Source organism: Peromyscus leucopus, chromosome 1, assembly GCF_004664715.2.
Source record: "Peromyscus leucopus breed LL Stock chromosome 1, UCI_PerLeu_2.1, whole genome shotgun sequence".
Lineage (NCBI taxonomy): Eukaryota > Metazoa > Chordata > Mammalia > Rodentia > Cricetidae > Peromyscus > Peromyscus leucopus.
Window position 1 is genome coordinate 94,058,097 of NC_051063.1, and position 5,352 is coordinate 94,063,448.

The window sequence follows — 5,352 nt, forward strand, 5'->3', positions numbered from 1 at the left end:
AACAGGGTTTCTGTGATTTGACACAGAAAATTTCGCTCATTTTCACAGGGCTATAGAGTGCAGCATTTTCACAACTGGTCTGTGGGCTTCTCTCTCTCTCTCTCTCTCTCTCTCTCTCTCTCTCTCTCTCTCTCTCTCTCTCTCTCTGTTTTGTTTTTCAAAACAGGGCTTCTCTGCATAGCTCTAGCTGTCCTGGAACTTATTCTGTAGACCAGGCTGGGTTTGAACTCACAGAGATCCACCTGCCTCTGCCTCCCGAGTGCTGGGATTAAAGGCGTGCGCCACCACTGCCCGGCTTCCCTGGACTTCTTAAAGGAGACTGTGTGTCCTAGAAAAGACTCTTGGGCATAAAGCTCTATTTGAAAGACAAGGTGGATGAGAATGTGAACTCAAACTCAGCAATAGAACATCTGAAAATCTGGTCTCTAGAAGCCTCACTCCTACTCAGTGTCAGTCACTAACTGTGGCTTTCATGACCAAGTATCTGCTAGTCCCTGGAGAGACGACAGTGGCAAGATTGGATCAGCTACACACATGCACCCAAAATAAATATGTAATTAACATAAAATCTTTTTATTAACTCAAAGTTGAAGTCTTTTCTAAGAATTAATATTTAGAAATGGAAAATATTACCAGAAACATTTCTTCTACAAAGCAGAGGAAAAGCAAGAAACTAGAGCCAAATACATAGATTTATAGGCAAATATATCTATGAAATTTTAGGCCTGAAATAGTAAATACCATTTTCAATTATTTAGAAACACTCAAGCACTTCAGCTGCATTAGATTAAAATATTTTTCTCAAAGAACACTGGCGTTTTGAGAATTCCTTCTCTGGAGAGTCGTCAACAACATCTACCCCTCCTCCTCGAGCCCTAAGAACAAAGATCAACCCGGGAAGCAATGAGTTCACTGGGCGGTGCTAGCGGCGGGAGTGTGGGGTCCCCAAAGCCGACTTACCCAAAAATCTTCACCAGCATGGATTGGTGGTTTCCTCATAGCGTGGGTGCCCCCTTCAGGCGGCTTTCCACAGCCTATTTACTCCAGTGGCTCCCGAGCCCCTGAGGCTATGTGGAATTAGGGCAGAACTGCCTCTAGATGGCCGAGAGGTGCGGTGGAATCTCAGAGGAGGGTCCATTGACCCTCTCTCTCCTCTGCATCTTTCTATGAGGGAATGTTAACAGTTTACAGGCCGGCTAGTGACAGGCTACTGCAAACAGGTACAGCTGATCTGAAAGACGGTGTTTTGTTTTTGTTTTCCTTCCGAGACAGGATTTCTCTGTGTAGCTTTGGAGCCTGCCTGGAACTTGCTCTGTAGACCAGGCTGGCCTCGAACTCACAGAGATCCGTTTGCCTCTGCCTCCCAAGTGCGGGGATTAAAGGTGTGTGCCACCACCGCTCAGCTGACAGTGGATGTTTTGCTGGGAGGACTGGGTGGCACAAAGCATGGGAGGAAGAAAACATTTTAGAAGAAGAACCGAGGAAGGAATATCTGACCTCGCCCCATTGGTCCAGACAAGTTGGGCATGAGGAATGCATCCACAGGGTGATTTTTCTGGGAATTTACAGTTTTGCTTTTAATCTGTTTATAATCCTCGGTTGTATCCTGAGAGCTCAATGCACTCTTGTTAGGGAAGAGCTGTGTGCTCACTGCATCTGACAACAGTAACTTGGGGGAGGTGGTTAAGGCTTTGGGTTTAGAATAAAATGGTTTTTCTTGCATAAATGGCAACAAAACTTATTTTTCAATTCAGTAGTTCTGGTTTTATGGTGATGCCTGGTCTAATTCTGACTTATCGACAAAGACAATGAATCATTTTCTCAAATGAGGTTTTAAACCTTACTGTAGGAGAAATGGTCTGATTCAGAGGGGCCAAGAAGCCAGCTGGGGAGACAAACATGCCCAAGGTCACACAGCTTCTGCACACCAAGGAGTGAGATCTGACCCAAGACTGCTGAACTCCAGGGTCTCGTGTAGCTCAGGAAAAACTCAGACTTGGCCTTCATGCATGCCAGATACCCAACCAACCAAGTTACACCCTCAGCCATAGGGTCTGGGCTCTTCCCCTACGGGTTCTTCTCTACAGCCTTCTGTTGGCACCAGCTCCACTAAGGGAATGGAGCTGATGACATAGAATCCCAGCTCCAGGACAACGGAGACCAGTTTCTGTGGGTCCCAGAGGGCCGCAGCCAAGCAGGGCCAGTTAGGTCAGTCATGGGTCCTTTGTCAGAGGGCTTTCCCTCTCGGGACCACTCCTGTAGTGAGTGTCCAGGCTCCAAGATGTAGGCTCCAAAGGAAGCTATGCCTCAGGGAACCTCAGTGTCTTCTGAAGCAGGCTAGGGTGATGAAAATATTGCTGTTGTGGTAATCTGGGGACACAGAACCAGCCTGACTCAACAGAAGCAGATGGGGTGTGACCCAGAGGCACTTCTGAGGCCAAATCACCACAGACATGTGAATGTACTACGCTAGACACATAGGAAGACAATGTCAGGATTTATTGAGGGACAATACATTCACAAGATTTCATGTTTTCAGGGAGAGCAACTTGCATATAGTTTGTCTGCCTTGGTAGGTTGGCTGAGGCAAATGCAGGTTCTTTTTTCTTTTTTTTTTAATTCTTCTCTAATATATCACATCCTGACAGTTTCCCCTCCCTCCTCTCTTCCCAGTCTAATTACTATTAATGCTCATATCCCACACAGCACAGTAAATGTATCTACATATCTGTAGTCTTGGTTACTTTTCTATTGCTGTGATAAGACATCATGACCTAGGCAACTTATAAAATAAAGCACCTAATTTGGGGACTCACGGTTCCAGAGGATGAGTCCATGGCCATCATGGTGGGGAGCATGGCAGTAGGCAGGCAAGCATGGTGCTGGAGCAGTAGCTGAGAGCTTACATCTGGTCCACAAGCACATGGCAGAGAGAGCAGAGAGGAGAGCAGAGGAGAGGAGAGGAGAGGAGAGGAGAGGGAGGGGAGGGGAGGGGAGGGGAGGGGGGAGGGGAGGGGAGGGGAGGGAGAGAGAGAGAGGAGAGGAGAGAGAGAGAGAGAGAGAGAGAGAGAGAGAGAGAGACTGGGAATACTGTGGGCTTTCAAATCTCAAAGTCAGTGACACACCTCCCCCAACAATGCTCCACCTCTTAATCCTTCCCAAATAGTTCACCAACTGTGTGTGGACCAAGCATTCAAACATAGGCTATGGGGGCCATTCTTATATGAGGGTTACAGAATGAATACAAGTTAAAGAGGCTGCATGCAGCAGTTTGAGAGGCTTCAGAGGACTGTAGTGATGATGACCAGAGCGTGCCTGGAGGGAGCTGCTGGAATCAGGACTGAGAGCAAAGCTGCAGAGCACAGCTGCTAGATGAAAGACTAAACCTTTCTGAAGCAGGATATGGGTTAGGAGCAGGAAACAGGTGACCAGGACCTGGTCCAGAGGGGCAGACAAGGGGGATAGTCAGTCAAGTAGGCCTTGTTAACAGTCAGGGGCTGAACATAGCTGAAGCTCTAGGGATGCGGAGGGTCCTCAGTCTGCGCGACCTACACACCAGGTATCAGACAGGAGGTTGATGTGAGACTGCTGTCTCAGTGGCCGGTGTCCATCGCCCATAGGATCCAGGGAAGAGAGTTCCACCCTTTCCTTGGTTGACGTGTCCAATAAAGTCTCGGACCTGGTTCCCCCTGGTTTTCTTCCTTTTGAGGCAGGATTTCATCCACCTGCCTCTGCCTCCTGATGTGATTTTAACACTTCCATGTCCCCCCCCCCCCCCCCCCGTCTTAATTCACTCCAGTCAGCTTACAGGGTGGTACCCTTCCTATTCCCAGGAGTAAGTCACTTATTAATCTGCACTGAATGAGCAGTGTCTGGCAGATGGTATTTCTAGGTCCATCCAGAGACCATGGCCATCTTTTTCCCTCAAAATGGAATTAAAACAAAAACAAAAACCCCGTTTATAGGAACTGGAGAAATGGCTCACTGCTTATAAGTGTTTGCTGCGTTTCCAGGACTAGAGTTCCGTTCCTAACACCCACCTCAGGCGGCTCTGCTGGCCTTCAGAATGTCTTCATGCATGTGGTGCACATATGTACACACAGGCACACATACATTTTTAAAGTTGCTTATAAAATTGAAGTCTCCTAGAGCAAGGCACAGCCTGGAATGTTAGTTTTATACCATATGGAGTAACTGAGAGCGGGACATGGCCAGATCACAACAGAAACCACTCTATGTGTTATCTCTGGCTTCCCCAAGGCCTGCCTTCTGGTGGGTAGTAAATATACTTGCAGTCATGGGAACTTCCAAATAGGGGAAAAAAATTTTTTTTTTGATGGACAGATTTGAGTGCTACTGGTGTTCTGGAAAAGTGCAGATATATCATCACATGCCTTCTCATCTGCACATCATAGAACGAGTGGTATGACCTGCACCCATTCAGCACACCCACATCCTTAGCTCCCCAGGAGTTATTGCCCCCCTCCATCCATCACTGCCCTTGCCTCTGCCCGCAGCACCCCAGAGGTCCTCCGTGAAGCAGGGCTGCCCAGGGCCTGCAGGCTCCTGTCTTTCAGGAAATCTTGCCTGGTCTGCTTTCTCTACACTGTGCAGACACTAGCACTCCACTTCATAGCACAGGGACAAACGTATTCACGGGGTTTTGGCAAGAGGGCATTTTGCCTCTGCTTTCTCAGTTCACTGACTTAAGGTCCACTTCACACACTCACTAAAGCTTTCTTTCTTTCTTCTTTCTCTCCTTCTTTCTTTCTTCTCTCTCTCTTTCTTTCTTTCTTTCTTGAGACAGAGTTTCTCTGTGTAGTTTTGGAGCCTGTTCTGGATCTCACTTTGTAGACCAGGCTGGGCTCGAACTCACAGAGATCCACCTGCCTCTGCCTCCCAAGTGCTGGGATTAAAGGCGTGAGCCACCACCGCCCGGCCATTAAAGCTTTCTTACAATGCTTACCAAAATATATTATTTAATTAGTAAAAATAAAAATTCAGCCTGGTGTGGTTTTAATCCCAGCACTTGGGAGGCAGAGGGAGGTGGATCTCTGTGAGTTGGAGGTCAGCCCTAGTATGCATACTGAATTTCTGAATAGACAGGGCTATGTAGAGACCTTGCCTCAAACAAACAAAAACCACAAAAAATAAATAAATAAATAAATAAAATATAAAAAAAAAATTCATAGTCTTCTTGTGTATTTAAAAAAAGCCTCCAGGAATCTGCCATGAATTACAAAAGCCTTGAGGAAATGGCCTTTGGTTTGGTCGGTTTTCCAAATTTTTGCTTAAGATATTTGTATTAAATATATGTTACTGAGCAAAAAGAAAGGACGCAAGGCTCCCCAC